The 27918-nt window shown below is 36.0% G+C and overlaps 1 protein-coding gene across 1 annotated transcript in view; it reads left to right on the top strand.

Annotated features, from left to right (window-relative positions):
• The window catches only part of KCND2 (potassium voltage-gated channel subfamily D member 2), a 471609-nt gene that overhangs the window by 302936 nt on the left and 140755 nt on the right, over positions 1-27918 (top strand). The gene's annotated exons all lie outside the window — the stretch shown is intronic.

A 27918-nucleotide genomic window follows, 5' to 3' on the forward strand; every position in this document is an offset into this window, starting at 1 on the left:
AACATGTGAATTTTAGGGGAACAAGTGTGTGTGTGTGTGTGTGTGTGTGTGTATAGTTAAAGAAATTAAAATAAAAAATAATTTTGTGAAAACAAAAAACTATAGAAAGACTTTAAACTTTGAGGACAAAAAAGAACCACACAAAAAATGTAATCAACCGTCCAGCCTGATGTCTGAAGGATTCAGTTGGGAAGACGTCAACCACAGGACATCGGGGAGGTCATCAGATTCAACATTGTCATCTCAATAAAGAAAAAGAAGTAGCTAATGGAGCCAGTGGAATTTCGGAGGGTGTTAATCATATCAATGTTTATTCCCTTGAGAAATTCCCTCAAAACTGAGGTAAATATCTGAATGCACAATTGGCAGAGACATATGGAGCACATGGTTTAATAATCTGAATAAGCTTTCTGTCCTCTTCAGGGGCATAAGTTACATTTTGAATTACCTCACAGCACACATGCTGCCCTTGTGTCTCAACAGTTTAGCATTCCATGCAGATCCATTGCCCAAGGCTGTCCCCAGACACGGGTCATTTATTGATTGTGTTCAGTCATGACTTTTACTGATCATTTTTAGTCTCACGTTCAGGTGACTCTTTCAGCACATTTTAAAGTTTTCTTGCTGGTATCCCTGCTGTTTTTTCTTAGGTAACTTATATAATTTTCCAAACTGACTCTCCTAACAGTAAGAAGAAAAGCACTCTGAGCGAAAATGGATTTTGTGTTCAATGCCATTCTAAACTATCAGTGAAAAGACTTGAACATGCTAGGTTTTGAAACAAGAACATTGGGAGCGATATAAAGGGGCCCATTTAAGAATAAACTGCTTGCAGAACCTCCTCGAATTGGAAAGACTCACCCCCATCCCCACAGCTCAAATCTCACAGAAAACACAATGTGACTCTCAGCAATTCTAATCCATACTGGGAATCCTAAACCCATGGGCCCACTTTCTTCCACATCTCTGTACATGACGTTCTGCAGACTGTGCATGCACATACATACAAGCACATATATGTGCGCGTGAGCACACACACACATGACCTTTGGGTGAAAGATGAAATATAGCTAAAAGAAAACAACAGAAAATGTGTAATTGTATTGGGCTTACTAAAGAATACCTTATTAATGGTCATGATCAGCAGTGAAATGAAATGAATATGTAGTGGTAGGAAAAGAAGGGTACCACAGAATAACAGGATTTTTCTGGTATATTTGTGTGAATTAGAGTAGTGACTTTTTTCACCCTGGTGAGCATACCCTCTTTAGGAATAGCAGCGTGTGAGAAGATTTGGGTTAGGCAGCGCTTTTTATACACACACACATACACCTTGGAGTTCCTGATCCATACATAGTGTATCTCCCCTTCTTGGGAGTGACCGAGTATAATAGTGACATTAACAATGCTTGCTTTTTGTGCATATCAAGTGTGGGGAATTAAAAAAGAAAACATACATTTAGACCAGTATAAAATTCACCTCAGTGAAGACATATCTGTCCCGTAGATGACTCACAAGGAAACATGGAAAGGAAGAATGACAGATGAAAATACGGAATATCATCACAGCAGTTTAATGTGGTCCAATTTGAAATTCTTAAAACACATGGAAAAGGAGAGGGTTGTGATTTTTCTCACTTGGCAGGCATGACTTGGGCAGACAGAGTAAATATAGGAAAGAATGCAAAGGAATACATTGTGCCAGGACTTTGTAGAGGAAGCCAGGGTCTGAAATTCAGGTAAACTGGAAGAGGATTCGTTTGCACCAAATATTAAGGAGGTAAGAGACCACATCACTAGACGCCGAGGGGAGAAAAGTCAATGAGAGACAAGTAGAGGTCAGGCGCCATCCCTATAAATAGGTAAAAAATGAATTCCAGGGGGCAGAGCAGGAAGCAGGAAGCTGGTCGGGGGACTAAGGACAGACGTGGTCCACGAAACATTTCAATGTTCAGCGGTTTGAACCAGGGACCTGCACCAAAAGTGATGTCTGATAGCCGTGGTAATGAATCTTAATCCCTTAAATGTTCATTTCTAGTAAATTAGATGATCTCTCCTGGTGTTGATGAGCCATCACTGGCTATTCATTTAGTCCACATTAATGAGAAAATGCCCCAAGTTTCACAGGCTTGAATTGGCAGCTTTTTAAGATTGATCCTTTAATAGTCATATGGCTCAGTCTCGTTCAATCTCTAAATTCTGCGCTCATTCTCATAATTCTTTCTCAAGAAAAATTGCTAAAGGCTACTCTCCTTGATGTCTATATGAGTTATCCCCCCAATATAAGTCTTATATGATCAGAATCCTAAATATTTTAGATATCATACAATATATAATGTACAGTGGCTATAAACATACACAAATGTGTGTGCATGCATAAAAGCCAGGTAATTATAAAATAATGACATTGCACCTTCTTCCTATGAAAACCACACCTAGTGAAGTTAAACTAATGATGATCGCTCTTATTTAGTTTTTTCAGTTCTCATTTTCTCAAAGTACTGAAATTCTCGTCATTATTGGGGTTTTTTTGTTTTGTTTTTTGGATTTTTTTTTTTTTGTCTTTGTTCTTGCCAAAGGACAGAAGAATTCTTTGGTTACACTTACTATTCACCAAAATCTTTATTTACAATTAAACTTGTGAAAGATGGTGTTTTCATAAAAATCACTATGAATTGAACTTGTATCAGAAACTGTCAGGCACAAATCAAAAATGTTTTGTAGCTTGTGAGCAATTAATTCTCCCTTTTTTATATGTATAAGTCTGTACATGTGTTGTGTATTTTGTAGACTAACCGTCAAATAGCTGAAGATAATGTAAATGAATGATTAATGATTTGCAGTATTTTATTTTTTAAATTTTCACTGCTTTCTCAATAGTTTCTTGACTTTCAGAGGATTTTTCTTTCAACTTTTTCTTCTCATTTCCTACGAGTGGGGCATTTTAAGTAGACGTTATAAATCTCTGCCAACAGCGCATTCAGCGCCCTGCTTCAATGGTTTCATTTAGACTACGACTACCCTTACTTTTTAAGTCTCTTCAAGATCTTTTCCGTGGTGAAATAACACTTTGTCTTCATTAAAGATTGAGCACAACTTCCTAAAAAGTCCTCAGGGTAACTAAGTATAGATGATTTCTTTGATTTTGGAGTAAATCCAATATTATACCACATTATTAAATTAACTTTAAGTGTCTACTTCAAATGCAAACATGAATTTTCAGTTTTCAATTTTGTTTTTTGTTGTTGTTGTTTTTTTAAAGAAGAGAAGGGGCACTCTCTGAATGTATATATATATATGTGTATATGTATATACACACACATACATATATATAATTTTAATATAGGTATATATATATATAATTTTTAATATATGTATATAATTGTTTAATACATCCACTATTTTACCTCTATAAATCAAACATGTTTGATGCCTGAGTGCTGTAAACATTTTTCTACAACAGCAAACAGGATGCTAGTATTTTGTTTTGCAATCTTAGTCAAACATATTCTAAAATATTAATAATGAGTATGGTATGTTTTGTTTTTATTTTTCTAAGCCTCCAAAACCTCTAATTCAGGCCATGAAAGTTTCTTTAAAATGCACCAAATCTAGCAGAGAAATATATTGAGACAGAGATTCAAACAGGGAAAACTGGAAATCTTCTAACCAAGTAGACACCAAGCATACTAATTGTTGGAAAGGTGTCATAATTTTTCAAAATTCTAGTCTCAAGTCAGCAATATATTCTTCTTGATGTGTTTCACAATCAGTAACAATGGTTTATTCATATGGTTATCAGTGACAGGGGAATGAGTATCCTAACGACTTACAGGATTCTTTTTTTCCAGATGATTTCATTTCCTAACAGATATATTTATCTTTTGGACAAATAAAAAAAATTAAGTGAATCAGAGATGAGATAACCTTTCTCTACAACACATTTTTTTTTTGTAACATCAGTCACTCTTTTCTCTCTATATAATGATGAAAAACAACCACTTTCAGGTTTATAAAAGCTCTTGTCTTCACAATATCCCATTCTTATGAAGTATTACACTGCTTTTGTAACAACGCACGTGGCCTATATTACAGCTCCCACTGTGTGCTGTTGCATTTATTCTTGTCACTTTATTTTTTTAGTGTTTCAAACAGTAGAAAAAATTAATTCAGTAGTATTCACAAATGCTAATCTACAGACATCCCTGTTGATTTTGTGGTAGTCTCATCTAAGATCCCCCAAAGTCTGAGACCTGTGTCTAGAAGCCAAGGCTATTTTGCATATAATTTAAAAATACGTTTGTGTCATCTTCATTCATTAGTACTAAAATATCAGTCAGAGAAAGACACTCTCTTTGCCCAATAAATAACAAAACTGTCTGTTTTATTTTAACACACATTCTCCTCACCTCAGCTGAATGTTTATGTAGTTTATAATTTATAGGACATGATTCTATGGTCCTTATGTAATAGAAATTCAAATTTAATTTTAAAAAATTTAACCCAAGTAAAGTGAGGATTTAGTGGCATGTCTAATTTTAAGTGCTTTTCCTGTTATTTTATTATATTCTAACAGGTTTATGCAATGTAATTTAAAAGTCCCTATCTCATTGGAACTCACATTTTGTAATCCTAAATATCAGAATTAAAATATTATGAATTAATTGTGTCCCTTTGAAGGGTATATACTGTGATCATTTTTATTGCAGCTAGGAATAATAATAGAGAGATAACTATAATATATATTTGTGTGTGTATATATGTATATATATGATTCCTTATCTCTATCAAGTCTGTTAAAACTGAAGTAGTCCAGAGGAAACCCAATACGGCAAGAGATTGAATTCTATGACTAGGGACAAGGGTTTTCAGGGGCTAGTTTAGTCTAGGATGTCTCAGGATTTATACCCAGAGTCCTTGTGGAAACAATGATGAACATATTTTTCCTGAGCGGATCTCTCAGAATATAATCTTGGATCACAAACTTAGAGACCACTTAGTTTGGGCCAATCATCTTAAAATTGAATCTAATAGGAAGCTGCTTATACAAAGTAGATCAGAGCACTATTCACCCCACTGTTTATGGGGGAGGATGGAACTTGATTCTTTTTCACAGCTGCATTCACTCCCACCTCCTCCTGACATCTGTGGGCTAAGGGAACACAGCTTGTAAAGAAAACTGCACTCCCTCATCAGTTACAATGAAAACCCTAAAAGGGGATGGAGGGTGGAATGGCAAAATAGACAGGAACAGAAAGAGGGCTGAATTAATTTTATACCATCGCCTAATGTATATTTTTAAGTTTTCCTCATCTAACTTTAGATTTGGGACATAATCATCCACCTGTCTGTGGCAGTATTTTATTCAGTAATGCCTCATATAGCAATGTGTTGGGGTTTCAGAACATTATTTCTGGTGCTAAGTTTGAACAACCAAAATAAAATATGTGTTGTCATAAATCAAGGCAATAATACATTGGTCAGAAAACACCTTCTCATAAGCCAACCCAGAAGCACTCTTCTGAGGACACAGGTCAAAGCTAACAAATATTATTTAACCAAAAAATGAGGAGCTAGTTCACATGTGTAGGCAATGTTTATTTTCACAAAGTTGAACTCAGTCATGGAAAGCTAGAGAATTCTTTCTCTTTCTAAGATTAGAATTTAACATAACTAATGAATTATCAGTGTGTACTAGACTAAATATGTACTAGGATATGATAAATTCATGGTGTGAAATAAATCTGAGATGAATGGGGTGTATGAAATAGAAATTTAGACTTTAAAATTTAATTATTACCACTCTCACCAAATATACATTTTACGTATAATATAGTATACATAAATATATTGAATAATTTGGTAGATTATTTTGGGAGGTAAGGCTGTAGACTTTTTAAACGATAGGACCAATAGCGTTTGACAACCACACACTACAAATTTATGGTTTACACTACAAATTTAGCATTTGCATAAGGACAGACAGAGTTACTGAAGAGCTTTCCAGCTCACTGAGCCTAAAATCCTCAAATGCCAGGGCAAGCAGCAGGCAGTAAAATAAATTTTATGATTGTTTCTTTTTTATGTTAACATCCATTGTAATACAAATGTTTGCCCTTTATGAGTTCAATTTATTTTAAAATAATTTCTTTTATAGGAAAAATAAACACCACAAAATTTTTTAAGTGGAGAATTAAAATCTTTTGAAATCTTTACAAATGAATTCTGTTAATTCAGTTGTCCTGTCTGGAGTCTGATCTTCGGCAGGTCACTTACCCTCATCGTTCCTCAGTTGATTTCTATGTAAAATCAAAATAATGATAGTACTAACTGCATAGAGTTGAGTGGAAACCTGAGTGGCAACATTCAAGTGCTTGATAAATTATTGTTAATTGTTTTATTATTATTGTTATTATTATTATTATTGCCATTTTATACACCTTTAATCCATGTGTTTGTTGGTTGTGTTCCTTAATTTTCATAAAGCCTCTTAACTTCATTCTCTTCACAGTGGATTATATCTTCCTTTGATCAGTCACCAAAAATACAGATTATTTTTTTAATTAAAGTTTATTGGGGTGACAATGGTTAGTAAAGTTACTTGGTTTCAGGTGTACAATTCTGTAATACATTATCTATATATCACACAGTGTGTTCACCACCCAGAGTCAGTTCTCCTTCCATCACCCTTGATCCCTTTTACCGTCATCTATCACCCTTCTACTTCCTTAACTTTTGGTAACCACTAAACTATTGTCTGTGTCTATGAATTTCTTTTCTTTGTTTGTCTTGTTCCTTTGTTGTTTTAGTTTTATATCCCACATATCAGTGAAATCATGTGGCTCTTGACTTTTTCTGTCTGACTTATTTCACTTAGCATGATAATCTCAAGTTCCATCCATATTGTTGCAAATGGCACTATTTCATCTTTTCTTATGGCTGAGTCATATTCCATTGTGTATATATGCCATATCTTCTTTATCCAATTGTCTATTGAAGGACACGTTGGTTGTTTCCATGTCTTGGTTGTTTCTTGTGAAAGAAACCATCAACAAAATAAAGAGGCAGCCAACTGAATGGGAGAAGATTTTTACAGATTCTTGTTAGAGGTTTCAGCCTTCATATCCTTCGTATTAATCCTTACCAAAAGCCTGGCTGTAGCAAATATTAATGGGACATTAAAACTATCCATTCATTTATTGGAGGAATTCCGGATATGGGGAATGGGCTTCTGGGAATAAAAAAAAAAAATCACTAGATCTTCAGTTCTACATCAATTTTTTTTTTCATTAAGTTATTGCACCTGTAATTTTGTGTCTGTGGTTTTAGAGGGAGAAGTTCCAATCACAGCTGTCATGCGATTTTCAAAAGGATATATGGCCCCAAAGCTATATTTTTGTGAGCTCTTTTGGTATATTCTAATTTTATCCTTACATCGAACCAGGCCCTCAGAAAATTATATAGTGGTTTAATCTTTCATAGAATTTTTTACTGAATTAAATTTTAGCATTCTATCATTATCATCTAGTTTTAATGGCATTTTTAATGTAGATCACTGTCTAGAAAAACCTTTACAAAAATCTTTTACAATAATCTTGTTATGAAGACTTGATAAGATAAACGTTGCTTATGCCTCAATGTCATGAAAAGTTCTGAAAAGTTATCTGTGTTTATCTCATAGACAGGTAAATATTTTTTCTTGGGCTGCTAGAAAATCTATACGGCAATTCACATATAGATTTTCCACGTTAAATTTATTATGGCTTGATTATTTTCCTACCATGGTACTGCTTCATTTGGAATTCCCACACCTTTTCTTTGAAAAAGTAAAAAATTAATAGCTTTTCCCCTAGTATATACTACCATCCATGTTTAATATCTTTCAGTAAAGTTATGCCTCAACTTTCTACCCATAGAGTTGTGATTATAAATAAAACACTTCTTCATAAATTTGGAGAATGCATATGTGATATTTGGGGATTTTAGCTTAAAAACATAGAGCAATATAAAATTTCATAGCTTGCTTTATTCTGAATGACTGACCACTGGATATCATAGTTAGAAAAAGAATAGGTTGACCTACAAAGGGAGACCATTTATTTCAATGGAAATTGCCCAACTCATGGAGTTAGATTATAGTCCAGGCTCTGCAGCTTCAGCCAAGTTTATTCTCTTCATGAGTAGAAGACAATACTACTACACATATACAACTGATAACCTTATTATAGGATAAATAAAATAATACAGTGGAAAGTGCCATGATAAACACTATAGAAATACATATATAGAAAAACAATATAGAAATACAAAGTATTGGCACAACCCATAATTTGAGGAAGCAGATTTACCCAGCTTTCTTGACTAATAGAGAATCATAAGCATGCTCAACGTTATACTTTTAACCCATGGTTGAAGAGCTTTCAAACCATATAACTTTATTCAGCCTGTTTTTAGTCAGCCTTCTCCACCCATGAGTTACATGGTCTTGGTCAAGTTTGTGAGCCTGTCTGTCCCTCAGTCTTCTCACAGATTGTTGAGAGGAATAAATGAGGCAATGCCGGTGAAACCCTCAGTGCAGGATTGCCACTGTGTATGACGTTTAATAAATCTTAGCCATTGTCATTAACATATAATTCCTTTGCTTGTCCTTAAAGTTAATAGGCATTACAAACCAAAACCCTCTCATTAAACTAAAATATGTACACTAAGTGTAAATGGTTGCAACTAGTAGCCGACAAGATTTTATAAACAATCATTAATGAGATTCCAGGTACTGATTAAAATTTAATGAGGAAAAGATTTAATTTCAAAATCACTGTTCAAAGTACCCTGGTCACCCAATTTTAGTGGAATGGCAGTGGATGCAGTTGAGGGGATTTAATGAGGCATGCAAGTATTGTCAGGTGTGTTTAGTCACCAGCACACAATACGGCTATACGCAACGGCTCTGACAAATGTGCTCCTCCAATCACAGAGCCACGGTCCCCTTCTTACATGAAGAAGCAAACGGAGTGGAATGCTCTATTATAGTTTTAAGTACACACACAATTTTAGAAAGAGTGGACAAAGTTTCTTGTAAAATCAAAATGACCTATTGGAAGCATGAGGCTTCAGTATGCATTCCACAGCCTTGGTTCGCTGTATCCTGGTCGCGCATTGAATCTAGTTGGAAACAATTCCACAGATTGAAAGGTTAGGAAATATCACTGTGTCTAAGTCTAATAAAAAGAAGTTCATTTGCTCTGCAGAGAATTAAGATGCAGTCATTAGAGGGCTGCTAGTGCCACTCAAAATTTCTTCACTAGTATTCATTTCTTATAAATGTATTTTATGGTGATATTTATGAACTTTAAAAAGAGAAAGAAATGTCTAGTGGACTTACAACATGATCGCATGAACAGTCTTGATACGCATATTTTCTGGGAGAGTAGAGAGTTATCGTTACTACACACTGAGAAATATCAAATACTACAAGCAAACAATTTTTGTTAAAGTGTTCATAGAAAATGGCCTTCTCAAATCCCAGTAAAAACAGTTTGAGTATACAAGAACAAATATAAAGTCATTTCAAAAAGGTTCTGTAAAAATCTTGTTCAGTTTACCTAAGCACTAAGATGAAATGAAAGACAAGCTCTTACCGATCAAATATTCCTTCCCAGAGCTGGCATTGGGACCCAAATAAGATGCAGTACGTGACAGCATATCCAATCACATACTAATTTCTCTCTTCATTGTTCCTAAAGAATACTTGATTTGGGGTAGAAAAACCTCCTGATTGATTCCCCAAACAGAACTAACTTCAAAATACAGCAGCAAGGAGCTCAGTAAATTACTCTACCAGATGAGGTCCATAGGCCTTTTATATATCGGAGGAGAGTGTCATGGAATCCTATCAAATATAAACTCCCTGTCACTTCCCACTGTTATTAAGACCAGGCCAAGCAATTGTGATAAGAATACCACTCCATAAATACAAATATGCTCATCAATAGCCAGGTTAGAAATACTTATTCAAACAATTTGGGCAGCAAAAGCTCTTTCTACCACAGGCCTTTTTAATGATGTTTTGTAGCAGTAGGTTTCTTGAATCAGGAAAACAGAAGGACACATAAATGGCCAGACATAAATAAGCAACGGGTGTAACCAGACCCTTACTCATACCCAAACTACAAATGTGACACCACAGAAACCAAATGTTGGTCCTCTAATCTCTTGCCCACTTCATTAGAAGGAAATTAAGCCTTCTGCCAGCAGTCTTGCCTGGCAATCCATTTATTCCTCAAGAAGGAAGAGGGGAACATGTTCTCGTATCATCCGAGCAGTGCAGTTCCTCTACACAAGTGCTCCCTGACCACTACTGGCTTTGCGTCTGGATGGCTGTCCATGCAAGTACCAGCCTCCACCAACCTGCCAGCCTTGGAACTCTGCCCTGTGACTCATGGGGAACTTGTACTTCTCATCACCATATAACCCAAAGGGCAGAGCTTTGGGAGCTCTAATAGATAAGGCCATGTTCCCAGGAGACCCTACTGAACATTAGGATCATCTGGTAAACACTTCTGAAAATAGATCTGGGGATCTCACCCCCGACCAACATAATATAAAACTCTGGGAGTAGATCTCATGAAATCTGTGTTTTCAACAAGTTCTCCACAAGAGAGGCATACAGTAAGGGTACAAAAACTATTTGTTGAATTAGTTCCTAGGCAGATAGTACAATCCCAGTGCACAGATTGTTATTTGGAAATGCCAGTTTACACCAAGCCCTGTTCTTCCAGTGGTACAACACCTACTTCATTGCCCCAAAGATACAGAGACAGTTAAAGAAGTCTTTACACATTCAATTACAAAGTGGAGGTTGGTGTGTCAGCAGTACACAGTGCACCTGTATGGAAAGATGTTACATAAGTGTCCTGCGTCCCAAATGTAAGGGTCCCACTTCAGTCCCAGCTAAAACCCGGAATGGAAATCGGTACTTTAACAAATCCCTCTTTAAGAAATTCTATCACTGTCAATACCTGGAAGAATACATTGGGTCTTAGAGACACTTAAATTGAAACCATCTCAATGATATTGTGAGGGAAGAGCCAGGAGTGCAGTTTCCAGGCTCTCGGCCTCACATGGAAAGGTGCTGGCTCAGGTAGTAAATGGCCATCAACTATGATTGGATGACCACGAACTGTGACTAGTTGTCCGTCAGCTGTAACCAGCGAGCCGTTGGCCACTAATATAACTGCTGTGGCTACGCTAGGAGCAAAATGGGGGCTAGCAAGAAGATGGTGGCTGGCAAGCACAGATTGCAGTTAGGACAGCGGGTTGTGGACAGTGTGGCTCCTGCTTCCTGTGTCTCCAACCCATCTGCCAGCGAGAATATAGTGGTATAACTCCCCTACCTATGGCTCTGTGGGTATTCCTGTTTTGCCTCACCGTGTCCTGTGTTCTTATGTGGGGAGCAGGAGATGAGACCCCGCAGGCCACCACACATGACAATATTTTTAATTCCATTTTTGAGAAGCCAGAGTGTAAAAAGAACTGAACTTTAAAATAATCAAGTGAGTGTTCCTTAAAACTACACTATGAGTTCTTCAAAAGGTAAAGCGCCCAGCACATAGAAGGCACTCAAATAATATGAAAGAAGGAAGGGAGGAAGGGAGAGAGAAAAGGAAGGAAGGAAGGGGAAAGGGAGGGAGGGAAGAAGGGAGGGAACGAGGGAGGAAAGAAAGGAGAACGAGAGGGAGGAAGGAATGGAGGGAGGGAGGGAGGGAGGGAGGGAGAAAGGAAGGAAGGGAGGGTGGCAGGGACGGGGAGGGCCTGAGGGACAGAGGGAGGAATCTCTGAGTGAATGAATGGGTGAATGAGTGAATGACTCTTGTTAACATAGACCTTACGTTTGCCTACTATGTTTACTATGTGTTAGTTCCTAAGCGGTTACTCTATAATCAAAAACCAGTAAGATCCAGTGTCTTCTCTAAAGAAGTCCATGGTTTGTGGGGAAGGATAAAACCATGTTCTTGTACTATTAGGATGGTGCAAAAGTAATTGCGGTTTTTGCAATTATTTTTAACCTTTTAAATGACAATTACTTTTGCACCAACCAAATACATTGTGTTTAGACCTGAGAGAGAGGTAAATAATCATAGTTAACACATGTCTATCAATTCTATGTGCCAAGCACTGTATCAAGGGATGTATGTCAACCTCACAGGAAACTCAGAAAACTGAGACTTAGAGACGCTAAGTAACTTATCCAAGACTGAAGCTCAAACTCAAGCAGTCTATTTCTGGCACTCTTACATTAATTGCTATCCTATATTTCTCCCCAGGTTAGAAAGTGGAGAAGAGACTGGAATAAGAAAGATCAGTTAGCTCACTGCAACGTGAAAGATGATAAGGACCCGAACTAGAATGGCAAAGTAGAATTGGGAAAGAATTAGATGAGAGATACTTGAGAGAAAGAAAAGAGAGCTCTTGATCTCTGATTGGATGTGTAGGAGGCAAGGTGGGGTACTGGTAAGAGATGGGGGAGTCAAAGACCAAGACTAGCCCAAATGAGGAGAACAATGGCATATCCTTAAAGAAATGGAAAATACAGAATTAAGAGAGAGTTATTGGGAGAAGAAATAGGGTTTTTTGACATGTTTGGTTTAAACAAGAGATTTCATAGATACAGTAAGATTTCTAATCAGTTAACACTCAGGAATAAAAATGGGCTGGAAAGTCCGCTGATAAGAAAGCTGCTCATCATGTATGTTGTTTAGTTTCCCTTAATGAAACCGTCACCAATTGGGGCACATTCTTTACCGAGGTCTCCACACCTGCGGTGCCCGCACTTTCTGTATCTGCAAGGGCTCTACAATTCTCATCACACAATAACTGACAAAATCCTGGGCACCAGCTTTTGAGCCACTGAGACAACCTAAGTCATTTTCATCCTAAAGATCTTGGGAGAATATCCCCAAACCTAACCATTTTTTCTGTTTTACATTTGCATGTTAAAGAAAGTTATTTGGGAACTATAAATGCTTTTCAATTTCATGAGGTTCAGGGTCTTGTTTTCTTGTTTTGTTTGTGAGTTGCCTTGTTTGCTCAGAAGACAGCCTGTGCTAAGTTGCCAGAAGCTGTGACTTAGATGAGAGAGCATAGGCCTCTGTCCTTAAGGGATTCTTCCTTAAGTAAAGAGGACAGGCTGGGCTTGGTGTGGGAGATCTGTTTGCAGATACGAAAGCCCACAAAAGTATTTAGCCTCCCCTGAAAAACATGCAAAATTTCCTCCAAATAGAGTGTGTCAACCCCAAACCACTGGCACTTCCAGTTTTGCAGTGAAAGGCTTTGTTTATTCATATTTTATTTTTCTTCGGTAACTAAATTAAGTTATTCCACTGAGAAAAAAGTTGATCTGTCTTTTAGGACTTCAAGTTTAATGTATTGATTTTTGTGTAAAAAATCAGGAGCATTTGTGGGACTGTGAGCTCTAGCCCTACAAGGTAGTTATTTGACTTTGAATAATGTAAATATCTTACTGCTTAATATGTTAAATGCACGGTTGTGGCAGCTTCCTATTTTATGGTTAAATGATCATTTCATACAGGGAAGAAACATGGTTTATGTAGCTATTTATGTGGAATTGCTAGTTCATGTGCTAATGTGGCGTGTTTAAGTTAAGAAACTGACTAACTGTTTTGCCATGGAGTTCTATATTTTGCATGCTCATAAACCATGGGTGAGGGTTCCAGATGTCTCACTGCCTTGTCAGCACTTGGTATTGTCAGGTTTTATTGGGGGGGGGGATTCTTTTCATTTGAATATTGTTTTCACTTCAGTCAAATTGTCATTCAGACCTTTTGCTCATTTTTTAAAAATTAGGTTGTGTGCCTCCTTACTGAGAATTGAGAATTCTTTATATATTTTGGATATAATTCCTTTATAGTGTATTTTCCTGCAGATATTTTTCTCCCAGGCTGTTGCTTGTCTTTTCATTTTCTCAACAGTGTCTTTTAAAGAGCAGAAGTTTTGAATTTTTATGTACACCAATTCATGTAAATTTATATTCCATTAATGGTCATGCTTTCAGTGTTCTGTTTATGAAATTTTTCACTATCCAAGATCATGAAGATTTTTTTCTATGTTCTTTAGCAAGTTTTGTTGTTTTACATTTTACATTTAGGTCTCTGATTCATTTTGCGTATGATATTAGATACGGATTGATGATCATTTTTTGAAATGTAAATGTCCAATTTTTCTAGCACCCTTTGATTAAAAGATTACTATTTTTTTTCATTAAATTGTCTACGTATCTTTATAGTAAATCAATTAACCATGTATGTGTGGATCTATTTCTAAATTTACTCTTTGGTTCCATTGATATATTTGTTTATGCTTAGTCAACACCACACTGTCTTGATTACTATAGCTTCCAAGTAGGTCTCAAAATCAGACAACGAGTCCTCTGATGTTGCTTTTCTTCAAAATTGTTTTGGCTATTCTGAATCCTTTGCACATCCAAATAAATATTGGCCTGAACCTATTCACCTCTACAAAAAAAGAAAAAGTCTGCTGAAATTTTTACTGGAGTTACACTGAATCTCTAGACAAGTTTTGGGGAGAATTGACATTTTAACACTATTGAGTCTTCCTCAGTATATTTCTTATTTAGATCCTCATTGATTTTTTTAATCACTGTTTTGTAGTAATTAGCATACAAATCTCACATTTTGCTAGACTTAACACTTACGTATTTCATTGTTTTTGTTTGCTATTTTAAATAGTACATTTTCAATTTCCAACGTTAGTCTATAAAAATAAAATCAATTTGTGTATGTTCGCTTTGAATGTTGCCACCTTTCTATACTCATGTGTTTAGTTCTAGTAGTGTTTTTGTAGATTCCTTGACATTATGTATGTATACAATCAATTCTCTGTGAATAGAGACAATTTTATTTCTTTGTTTCTGATCTTTATGCCTTTTTTTCTTGCTTCATTGCATTGGCCTCCAGTAAAATAATAAATAGGAATGGTAGGTAGGATCATACATCCTTGCTTTGATTCTTATTATAGGGGAAAAGCATTTAGCCTTTCATAGTTAAGTATGGTATTATGTCTAGGTTTTCAGTAGATGCCCTTTTCCTAGGCTGAGGAAATTACCTTCTATTCTTACATCCTGAAAGTTTTTATCATGGGTGGATGTGAATTTTGTCAACCTGTTTTTCTACATATATTGAGATTATCACATGGGGTTTATTTTTCTTCTTTAGTCTACTGAGACTGTATTTCTTCACTTAAAGAACTATGTAAGAGTCCATGTTGGATAATCACAAGATAAAAGCTTCATGAGAAAAGAAGGACCCTCTTTTGAGAAGTTTACACACTGCATATTTATGGGATGAATACAGACTTTAAACATACAATGTCACTCCACTCTTCTATCTACACAGAGCAGATACCGAAAATCCTGTTTTTGTCTTAGAAAATCCTAAGGAAATTGTCCAAATATTGTTTTTAATAATTTAGTTCTATGCTTTCAAGCTCCAAATTTAGAATACTAACATTAAATATAGTCTCATGACTCTTAGAGTTCTATGTATTAGCTGTGTGAAATATTCAAATATTTAAATGTGTCTCATTAGAATGAGTTTTATTGAAATCCAACTTCTGTGGACAGAGTATTAGATATTTAAGAATGACAACATTTCCAAATGGACCTCAAACTTTATCAGCTTTTAATTTCAGATACTCTAATAAGTGTTCATTCAGAAGAAAACCAATAGACTGTGAAAGTAAGCTGTAAATTTTTCAAAATAGAGGGGATAAGCAACGATATGTCTAATTGCCAGAGGAGCATCATTGCTTATATTAAGACACCGTTTGCCATCACTTATTAGAGAACTCGGAAAACTGATTGTAAATTTCCTTTGTGCCTAATTCTAAATAACTTCATGTGATTTTAAAAATTTGGTATGATATGCAGAATAGGGAAATATCTTAATGTGGTTTATGTATTATCTCAATGAATATTTGTTAATTGAACAATTGAATGAATCAATGAATAATGTCATTTTTACTGGGGGGGGGGAATGAAAATATTCTGTTATATATAATTCCCTAATTTTGGTCCAAATGTATTTAAGTTTTCGTATTTGTATACTTTATTAAGATTCACTTTTGATTTGATAAAACAGATACATGTTTTTAGTACTATATTCAGTCAATAAGCACTTGAAGCAGTTTTGTGTTTCTTCTGTGCAAATCCATGAGCTAAGTGCTGGGAATACAAAGATAAATGAAATAGTGTCTACCTTTTTGTACTTTATATGCTATTCTATTAAATGAATCAGATACATAAATAATAGTTACAATATTATAAATCGTGTCAGAGTAGAGACTACATTTGTATTTACTCATATTTGTGGCCACTGTTATAAAAAAAAAAATATATATATATATATATATGCTTGCCACGTAGCATGCACTTACATGCCCAACACTGCAGTGGTAGAACTCTAAACAATGTGGAGAGGACGCAGAGTATCCATCGCCAATTCTTTCTAGAGAAGTCTGTTTAGAGGAGATGACATTTGAATTGAATCCATAGATGGGAGAAAGAAAGAAAGGACATTCTAAATAGGATGGCATAAGCGAGGGTGTTTTAGTGCTGGGGAGAGCAGTTTCCAAGACACAGCTGACTACCTTGCAGGACACAGCTGACTACCTTGAAGAAGCTGGCTATTGTTAACAAGGGTTAATCTGTGGACAGAGAAAGGAGATTTAGCCTTTCTGTTTAGGCTCCACTTCTCTGCAGGAAATGCAGGTGACAGCTACAGAAATCTAACTCTGTATTATGTTATAGAGCATACAGCATATTGAGCTAGTAACATGGGATTCAAGAATTGTATATCACTACAGTCCTTTAGTGCTGTAAACCAGCCTAATCAATTATTTCCTGCCTTTCCTCACAAAAAGTCCCTGTAATAGTCCATTACTAAAAGCATTAAAACTTCTCACCAACAATGAACTGTGGAGTCCCTTGGAATATATAACCCCTTTTCACTTAGCTAATTTATAGGTTCAGCTGCTCACATGTGAGGCCAATATAGTATTCCATTCAGTGATTTTTGCAATTTGATCAGCTTGAAGAGGGGGATAAGGGAAATCTTAAAATATAAAACTGTCCAGCGAAGATAAGAGCATGTAATTTAGGACATGCAGCAGCAGACAGCATTAGTTACAGCTCTTCCCTGTGCACTGAACGAAAGCTCCTTACCTACTGACAGAATTATGGCTTCCCCTTCAAGCCTTTTGTGGAACAGACGTAAATTACAAAGTCATGTAAACAGCAATAAGGGAAAATTTTAACCTTCACTACTTTTATCAGAATTCATGAGTATTACATGTGTTATTATGGAAAAATATTGGACCTCAGTGATCATCTAAATGTGGCAAAATTCCCCGTGTTGGGGTTCATCAGTCTGTCACCTGTTTTTTTTTTTTGTTTTTTTTTTGTACAAGTGCAATCCCGGCGTTAGTGTACATTTTTCTTGTTTCTTTTCTTCTTTGTCGTCTCTCTCCAGCTGCAGGGGCTTCCTGCAATTATTTATCCACTATGCCTGGACAGAGCGATGTGGTTTCCAGTACTCCATGCGCCCACTTCCACATTAGGAAGTTGTGGACGTGCTGAGCAGGGAGGCCTATGCAGATTACACAGATGAGGGCACCCTCCTGACGCTACAATAATAAAACTTGAGTATTTCACAGTCTCAGGAATATTTTACTAACTTCACAGAGTATGCGTTTATAACCAAAAACATTCAGGAGATGTACAAAAAGAATACCTTTTAGAAATATATCCTGTCTCAAAAACACAGCCATCTCGAATCTCTTGAGGAATGAGTATACAAAATTCAGAAAGACATCCATTGAGAATGTTACATAGCTCATCGTTTTCTTCTACAGTTGTTTCTATGGAAACATTTTAAAGGAATTCATGAAATAAAACAGAGCAGATCGAAATAAAGACTCAGATTCAGAAGCAGATCGTGAGAGCAAATATTGCATTTAGAAATCGATTGAAATTTTCCCTTCTACTCCTGAGAGAAAGATGAGAAGGGACTCAGTACAAATTGTGTGAAAGATTCCATTATTATTAAACTACACAGAAATATTTTAATAGAGGAAACAATTTCCCAGAAAAAATTATGTAGTCTACACAGGGAGCCTGGTGTAATAGAAAGAACATGAGTTATGGAATTAAAGGACCTACTTGAGTTTTTCCACTAACTGACATGTGACCTACTAGAAGTTACTTCAATTTTCCAAATCTCGTCATTTAGAAATTAAATCATAATAGAATCTGGGTTACTCTTTACTGTGTTGCTATCAAGTTCAAATATAATAATAAATGGGGAAGCACCTTTTATAGCTCCGCAATCTGCGTGGAGTCTACAGTGGGTGTTCCTTCCCCAGTATCCCAAGTGGAGTGTAGGTACATCAGATCTCCTGACCAGATCATTTCCAGAAGTCAGGCATTCAGCTTTCTGAGCTCTGGGTGTGTGCTCCTTAGTTCTATTCCCATCTTCTGTTTACACAGTTGGTGTTTGGGGCTGCTGCTAAGCCCTGGGTTTGGTACTTATCATATGCTCTGCAGGATTGCGTGAAGCAGCACGGTGCTGTATAAAGAGGAAGAGTCTAGCAATGAGATAGGCATTGAATCAAATCTTGGCCCCACACTATATAAGCATCTCTAACTTTGACCTCCTGCCCTACTCTTTGGGTAGAGCCAACCACCCTATCTTGGCCTTCACCAGACCCACCACAAATTCCCACATTGAAAGTATCTCTGGTCCCTGTCACAAGAAAACATATTTGCTAGATGCCCACCATAGTGACTTTTATCTCTCCTGCCAAAGATGGCATTGAAAAGTCTGCTCTATGTAATAAGAAACGCAGTGTAAGTCATACTCTTTGTCCTACACTGGTTCTTAAGATTTAATACTTTTTAAAACTGTAGTGAGAGGTTGGTATAATATATGGGTTAGTAATTAAATAAGCCTGAATTCAGGACCCAATCTCACCACTTGTTGCCTATATGTCCCAAATCTCATTAAACCTCAGTTTTCTTAACTATAAAATTTGAGCCGTACATCATAGGATCATGCAATTAAATATAATTTAAAACAGGCAGTGCAAGGTCTGAAGCCTTCAATGAATTCTAAAATGTAAATGATTACTATTGTTCTGTAAATATTCTGTAAGTACTATTATTTCGTGTTAGTGATTACTATTATTCTCTACTGTGATTCTTGTTAAGTAATCCAAAATAAGGATGCCTTTACCTTTTCTGTCCGTTTTACCTTGATATTTTTAAACCAAGGTGATGTCTTTTTTTAAGAGTAGCCAATTTAGATTCAATGTTCTCTCTAGCAATTAAAGCAGAAACAGGTGCTCCTTACACTCTCTTGTCTCAAATATGCAAAAGTTTGATTTATTTTTATTTATATAATTATGCTTTAATGATTGTGGAAAGCAGACTGAATATTTTTCAGTACTGTGTTAAGTACATAATGTAACAGGAAAAATATATTTTTATGATACGTCATCTTTCATCTAACAATTATAAAATGAAAAACATTCATAAATGTAGCTTCTAGCATACTTTTGATGTACATAGACTATTACTATTACTTAATACCTATTATTCACATAAGAAAATTATTTTGCGGATCATCCCTACCCTGTCCATTTGAAATTTGCTTCTCTCCTAAACTGCAAGCAATCTTTGAAATGACATGAATGTGTTTTGATTGTTCTGCATTTTTATTATTATAATAATTTAAAAATGCATCTTTGACATCAATACACATAGGTCTACATTAGTGGTTCTCAGCAGGGAAATTTTGACCCCCATGTGACATTTGATAATGTCTGGAACAGATACACAACCATGACCACTATCTAATTCTAGAACGTCTTAATCACCCAAAAAGAAACCCCATACCCATTAGCAGGCACTACCTATTCTCCTCTCGCCCAAGTCCCTGGCCACCGCTACTCTACTTTCCATCTCTATGCTTTTGCCTATGCTGGACATGTCATGTAGATGGAGTTATACCATATGTGGCCTTTTGTATCTAGCACCTTTCACCTAGCATAATGTTTTCAAGCTTCATCCATGTTACAGCATACGTATATTAGTACATCATCCAGTTTTATGGCTGAATAATATTCATATGTATCTATACACACACACCACATTTTATTTATCTATTCATCAAGTGATAAACATCTGGCTTGTTTCCACTTTTGGGGCTTCATTATTAATTCTGCTATTAACATCCATCTATAAGGTTCTGCATGAACATATCTTTTCAGTTCTCTTGGGTATATAATTAGGAGTGGAACTGACTGACATGTCATATGGTAACTCAATGTTAAACTGTTTGAAGGACTGCCAAATTGTTTCTTAAACCAGCGCAACATTTTACATTGCTACTAGCAATGTGTACGGGCTTCAATTCTACAAATCCATACCAACACTTATAATTTATCTTTTTATTATAGTCACCCTCGTAGGTGTGAAGAAATACTGATTTTCATTTTCCTTAATGATGTTGAGCATCTTTTCACATACTTATCGGCCAATTGTATATCTTCCTTGAAGAACTGTCTATTCAAATCCTTTGCCCATTTTTAATTGAGTTATTTGTTTTTATATTGTTACATTGTAAGAATTCTTTATATAGTCTAGATACAAGTTCCTTATCAGATATCTGATTTACAAATATTTTCTCCCATTCCATGAACTGTCTTTCCTCTTTCTTGATAGTTTTCTTTGAAGCAAAAAAATATAGTAATTTTGATGAAATCCAATTTATCTTTGTTTTTCCCTCTTGTTGCCTGTGCTTTTGGTGTTCTAGCTAAGAAACCATCACTTTATCGAAGATCATGAAGATTTACAACTATATATTTTTTGAGTTTTATAGTTTTTAACTCTTACAATTAGATTTGATCTACATTAACTTAATTTTTTTATTTAGTGTCCAAATTCATTTTTCTTCTGCATATTGATATCCAGCTGTATCACCACTCATGGAAAAGACTATTCTATCCCAGTAAAATTGCCATGGTATTCTTGTGGAAAATCAATTGACTATAAATAGGTGGGTTTATTCTGTACTCTTAATTCTATCCCATTAATCTACGTGTCTATTGTTATGCCAGTACCAACTACACTGAAGATTATTGAAGATTAGTAGAAAGTTTTGAAATCAGGAATCATCAATCTTACAACTTTGTTCTTCATTTTCAAGATCGTTTTGACTATCCTACACCCTTTAATTTCCATATGAATTTTAGGACAGCTTGTCAATTTCTTCAGTGCAGGTGGGATTTTCATAATGATTTTGCTGAATATGTAGATTAATTTGGGGAATATTGCCATTTTAATAATCCAAACGCAGTATGTCTTTCCTGTCACTTAGATGTTTGCTCTCTTACTATAGTGTTTTGAAGTTTTCAGTATACAAGTCGTGCACTTTCTTTGTTAAATTTATTCCTAAGTATTTTATTTTTTTTGAAGCTATGATAAATGTAATTATTTTCTTAATTTGGCTTTTTTTGTTTATTTCTTGTGTATAGAAATACAATTGATTTTTGCATATTAATCTTCTTTCCTACAATCATACAGAACTCATTTTTTTGCTCTAATTGTGTGAGAGTGTGTGTGTGTGTGTGTGTGTATTCTTTAGGGTTTTCTTTATACAGGATCATGTCATCAACAAATAGAGGTAATTTACTTCTTCATTTACAATCTATATGCCTTTTATTTCTTTTTCTTGACTAATTGCCCTGACTAGAAACTCCAGTAAAATAGTTTTTTCCTGATCTTAGGGGTAAGCTTTTGGTATGTCACGATTAAGGACAACTTTAGCTGTAGCTTTTTCATAGATTTCCTTTACTGGATTGATCTACTTCCCTTTTATTCCTAGTTTGATGGGTGATTTTATCATGAAACAGTATTGGATTTTGTCAAATATTTTTTTGCCTCTTGAGATAATCATGTACTTTTGTCCTTTTTGTGGATATCCTGTATCACAGTGATTGATTTTCAAATGTGAAACCAACTCTGCATTCCTGTCAGGCAGCTAGCTTTCACTGTGGTTACAGGGCTGTTGGTTTAAAGACTCTGGTGGTGATAGGGAGAACAGAATGAACAGAATGAGAATAGGGCGATTTAAAATATGACAAAGCTCACTTTTTAATGGGTATTCAGCCATTTTAAAAAATAAATAAATAAATGATCCCCAGATTGTTGCAAGCCTGTGGTTAATTTCCAGACTTCTGAAAAAAAGTGTATTTTGACTATTTTTATCCGTGTTGTCATCGCTTTTGTGGAGGTGAGGGTTTTTTAGAGGTCCTACTTGCCATTCCCACTGACATCACTCCATTAATGCAACCTAAGGATAGTATTAAATATTCCTTAATATCAGTTTAAAGCCTTACATGTAGGGTAAGAAAACTACAGATTGTCAATTTTATTTTCTGGCTCTATCCACTCTCTCTTAAACCAGATTACTATTTATCTCTGTTTATCCCTTTATTTCAGGTAAACATTTATGCATTATATTCATTCCTTCCAATGTTTATTCAGTGACTTCTATGCTTAAGATACTGTGGTAAAATTTTTAGTGAACACAAAATTAATAAATACAGATTCTTCCCAATGTGATCAATAAAACATGTGTATAACTGAAATGTAAGTCAGACATGATAAATAGCAAGAAAAGGGGGAAACAGATAATGGGATTTTTTTAAAGGTGAAAGAATGCTGTTCTCTCCTTGGAGAAAAAGAAGGAGAGGTAACACAGTGGCTGGGATGTTTGTTTTGAATATAGCATGAATAGGATTGGAATATGCAAAGAGGAGGCACATCATTTCAGACAAAGAAAACAGTAGCAACCCATGTCATCAACATTAAGAAAACACTAGTCCTAACCAAGAAATGAGCAGTAGGTCTATTTGACTGTAGCTTAGAATATGTGAAAGACTAGTGACAAATCAGGTTAAATAAAGATTAAGCCTAGACCATGGAGTGCATTCAATGCATCTAAAGAATGTGGGTATTTTATTTTTGGGGGGAGGCATTTTTCTTTGGGAGATTACATGATTAGACCTGTACTCTAAGAAAAATTAATCCTTGTATGTCTATAAATATTTGAGAAATTTAATGGAAAGAGGTACTATGATCAAGTATAATCCAGCATCAAGATAAAAGATATATAAAGATGGAAAATTATAAATTAAAATCCAGACTAGCATAGGATGAAGCATGAAGAAGGGATGGAGACACCAGCCTTTTGATGATTTCATGACTTGTTTTAGATATCCTTGCTTTCCAAAAGCTCTTAGAACCAACAATCTGATAGTACGTGTGTTGGCACAACTGAAAACCCCAGGCAACAGGAATCTGAGCAGAGATAAATTATCCAGGCACTTCTTCCATGTGCAAGGCTATAGAAAGGTTTTTAATGGTGTCGCCACACCTTCTATGCACAGGATCCTTGGTTATGACACCTTTATCTGGTTTTTCTAGTCTTAATTTATAATACCTCTGTTCCCAGCACAATAGGTTCATTTGTCTCTCATCTTTTGTTGCCAGAAGTCCAAGGGAGAATCTCAGTTCAGCCTTCATTGTCCTGGTTCTTGTTTTCCTCTGTCATCTCACTTTAGTTGTTTTGGTTTTCCTCAATTTTCTATTCTTTACTCCCAACCCTACAGAGTTCCATGAGTTCCAGTACCTTATTCACTCAACTGCAGCCACAGGAAAACTAGTCATCCTTAATGGTTAAAATTAAATTTGCCCACCAATTCTTCAAAACACGTCATGTTGAAAAATTCCTTCACAGTTTGGGCAGGGGTGATGAGCACAGTCAGTCTGCCAGAATTCCAAAGGCCAGGTTGGCTCTCAAAGGTCAGTTTTAACCTTCATAAACACAAAACAAAACAAAACAAAACAAAACAAAAGTAACTGCCCAGTCAGATGGTGTCCCCTCTAAGGAGTTAGAGTTGTGTGGCTCACTTGTCTGTCACATGAAGGAAATTTGGATTTTTCCCTACTTAGGGTGGGATATAACCTTGCTTTTCAGCAAGTTAATTATCTTTTAAAATACTACCATGATAGTAGTGCAAAGTGATTCATAATATTGTGGAATTTTTTCTTACATAGTTCAGAAAGCACAACTATCATAGCTACCGAATCACTGTCTTGAGGATTTTGACATTGTCCATAGCTTAGGAAGGTGAGGGAGAATAAGATAGTATAATAAAAAAGTTTCCATTTCCCCCTTCCATTCTTTAGAACATAACTAACATTGTTAGCCAATATTTTTTTACTCCATTGATGAGAGGGAGAGGGTTGCACAGCACTTTGTCATCACTGACACAACTGTTCACACTATTTTGAAGTAGCTTTGGGGACTTACTAAATATTTCTTGGCAGTCAGAGTTACTGAGCCTTTGCCAGAAACTGATTCACTGCTGTGGTCAAACCAACATTGGGGAAAGCTACGTGTATATAGTGGAGACCTGACGTTACCCATTATTTTCCTATAATTGTTGTGCAAAAACAATTTTGTGTTAGCATTTGGTAAATTGTGAAATTTGAGACACTGCCGATTTTGCAGTATGAAGCCATTTCTGAAGACTGTCCCCATCTAAAGTGTTTGCAGCAGGAGAACTTAGGGGCACGATTTCCGGTTGGGGTTTAAGAAGCTTCCTCTGTTTATCAGTAGTTCTCTTCCACACAGGTCCAGTGACATAGTTTTCAAAATGAGAATGCGGGGCCTCTTTTACAAAAGCTATTTTTGAATTTCATGACATTCATAGCTGAGCTTTGAAGCAAGCGTGGGGCTATTCCAAACACAGACTGCACAACCATAAAACCACCCTTCTCCCAGGTACCCTTTAACTATAAATGAAAACCAGTATGAAAGTCATCTGCCTTGGATTTATAAAGTCCACATCCTGTGCGTATAAACATAAGTACTGTGTTTAAATATACACTGCTGTTTTGCAATAATTTGGAAATAATACAGTAATTGTCTCACAATATGTATCTATTTGAATGCCTGCTATATGCTGAGCACTTTCAGATACGTTATCCTATTTGCTTTTCACAAAAGCCCAGTACTCAATGGCATGTGTGACTGAACTGCAGAAGATATCTGACTATATTGTCCTCGCCTTGAAGCTACAGAGTGGATGATGAAAGTAGATGAGGCATGCCTCTTAGGTGAGCCAGACGCACATCCTGGGATCCCTGAGGATTACGGGACCATCTTGGAAACACTTTAAAAATAAGGAGCCAGATCCCTCCTCAATAAAAGCTTGCAGTGCTCTTATGCAGGGCAGCTGGTTTTAACCACCCCCATCCCCAAATGAAGGAGAAATAAGAATCTCCTAGACTCGTGTCTGTCCCACTCTCATATGCACACAGATCAAAGGGAATCTCAAGTAAGATGCAGCCTGATTCCACTGTGGGGTGGACCTGAGCATCTGAATTTCCCACAAGGTTTCAAGAGCTGCCTGTGCTGCCAGTATGCAGACTATGCTTGAGAGGCCAGGCCCAGAGGAAACCAATCAATCACCTGCCAGAAATAAACAGAGAATAGATATACTATGCAATCACTGTTCATAAGGAAGCTAATTACGTTCTGAGCTTTGTTTAGTCATTCCACAGTTGTATCATTTTTAAAGAAGCTGCATTCTCTCTTTAAAAAAAAAAAAATGCATGTCTTCCACTGAAGACGAATTAATAGCATGCTCCTCATCAGCCCACCTTGTTTTTATTGCTTGGTTGTGTAGAGAAGTGTGTATTTTCAGGATTATGAACCGGCCTGCCCTTTATTCTCTTCACCCACTCAGCTGTTGTGCTTAGAACAGCTCTAGTCTCACATCCATCAAAAGCCGTTCTCACATCAGTTCTGAAAATGCTATCCCAAAGAAATCGCAAATGATATAAGTTTTACTTCTGTTATTAAGGGAGGATAATTGCTTACTAAAAACAGTGCTCTACAGCCCACAGCAGCCCTCTGGAAATACTGAGCCATTAAATGGAAGTTGGTGATAGACAGGACTGCCCTGGTGACTAATATGGGGGTTCCTCTCTGCTTTGTAAGCTTTGTGATTTAATAAACTCCAATCAGTTTGCAGATAGTCTTTCACCATTATATATGACCCGTGTCATCATATCTTATTGTGCTTTCTTAAAATATAAAGTGGTAAACAGTTTTGTTATAAATTCAAAACTTTCTGTTAAGAGGTAACATCTTAAAGAAAGCTGAGGTCACTGACCTTTCAAGGTCATTTGCAGCGGCCCATCGGTTTCCTCTGGCCTAGCCATTGAAGATTTGCGATTCAGTTCCCTCTATTCTCAGGGGGTGTAGGTTAGTAGAAATGAACTTTTGCTGAGGGATGTGAGTGGGTTTTGTGATATTTATTTGGTTAGAATTGTGGGGTGAAGCGTGTGTAAAGGGGGCAGTGGAGAGGATTCTTAAAATTCTAATCTGTGTCCAAAAAACCATGATCGAGTTGTTGAGATTAAAAAGAAGCAAATGGGTAAGGATACAGAGACTAAAACCTGAGAGATACCAATATAAAAAGATTTTATTTTCTGTTCTCCACCATTAAGGTGAAAAAACGGACGTTGTTCCAAGGTGAGCCTCCCGACAAAAGGACCTTACAAGTCTTTCTTTTAATAATATTTAAAATATCATCAAAGGATACAGAACCCTTGAATCATCCCAGGGTTCTTACCTGTGTTTCCTTGGGAAAACCGCTACCAGACGGTAGACGAGAAAAGGATGTTTCATAGGAAGAAATCTTTGTCCCATGGTGTATAGGCTCCACAGGTAGTTCCCGTCATCACAGCTCTGTTGAATTTTTCTTACCAGAAAAATTGTTTCAATATAACCAATCCGGTTTCTCCGAATTCTGAAGTGTGCCTTCTCCAAAATGAACGCAGAGACTTGGTTCTTCCCAACCCACCCTCTAGAAAATTCAGCAAATAGCTCTCTCCAAGATGTGGCTTTTGTGAATTGCTTATTGCTAATGAGCACACGGAGAGCTATTGCGTCGTTGCTAATTTGTCCCAAAATTTGTGTATAAAATATGGATAAACTCAGGCTCATTTAAACAAGCAACAGTACTTGAGAAAAACACCATATCTCATCTTTCAAATCCCTTATGTCCAAACATTTAAACATATAGTTCATGAAATAAAGAGCTAATGTTTCAATTTGGTTCCATAACTACGTCTCCTCACAACACTCATTTTGTGTAAAGTAGTGCTACCCATTAAATGAAGTAATTAAGACTCATTCATCAGTGAAGGATATAGCACGTAATGTGTGCTGTGAAGGTACTAAATAAATTATAAAGGAATATATTGAAAGATGAAACAGCCATGTCTGTTTTACTGCATTTCATGCGAGACATGCATATTTGTTTTGCAAACTTTTTCACATTATTTTTCAAATTGTTTTATCCCTTTTATAATGTTGCATTGAATACTCAGACTATTTACTATATGCACACACTAATATCCCAGGCATCCATAATTTACTGGCAACCATAAGTCTTAAGAAACATGCATTTCAATTGTACAGGTTAGTTCCTAAAAGAATGGGGCCCTTTTTATAGTACATTTAATGATTTCTGGCTACAAGCTCTTATAATTTTTTAATCTATAAGGAACTTGTGAATACTACAGTTGCATGGGCCTCATTCAATAACTTTTTATAGGCCTTTGAAGAAAGATGTTAAAATAATTGAATTTCCACTGATTAATTGGAAAAGGGTGGCATGTTATTCCCAGACCTTGTTTCACAAATCATTTTATAAATTCAAATTGTAAAATAAAATAAATTTCAA

This window comes from Rhinolophus hipposideros (genome assembly GCF_964194185.1).
Source record: "Rhinolophus hipposideros genome assembly, chromosome: 25".
In the NCBI taxonomy this organism is placed as follows: domain Eukaryota; kingdom Metazoa; phylum Chordata; class Mammalia; order Chiroptera; family Rhinolophidae; genus Rhinolophus; species Rhinolophus hipposideros.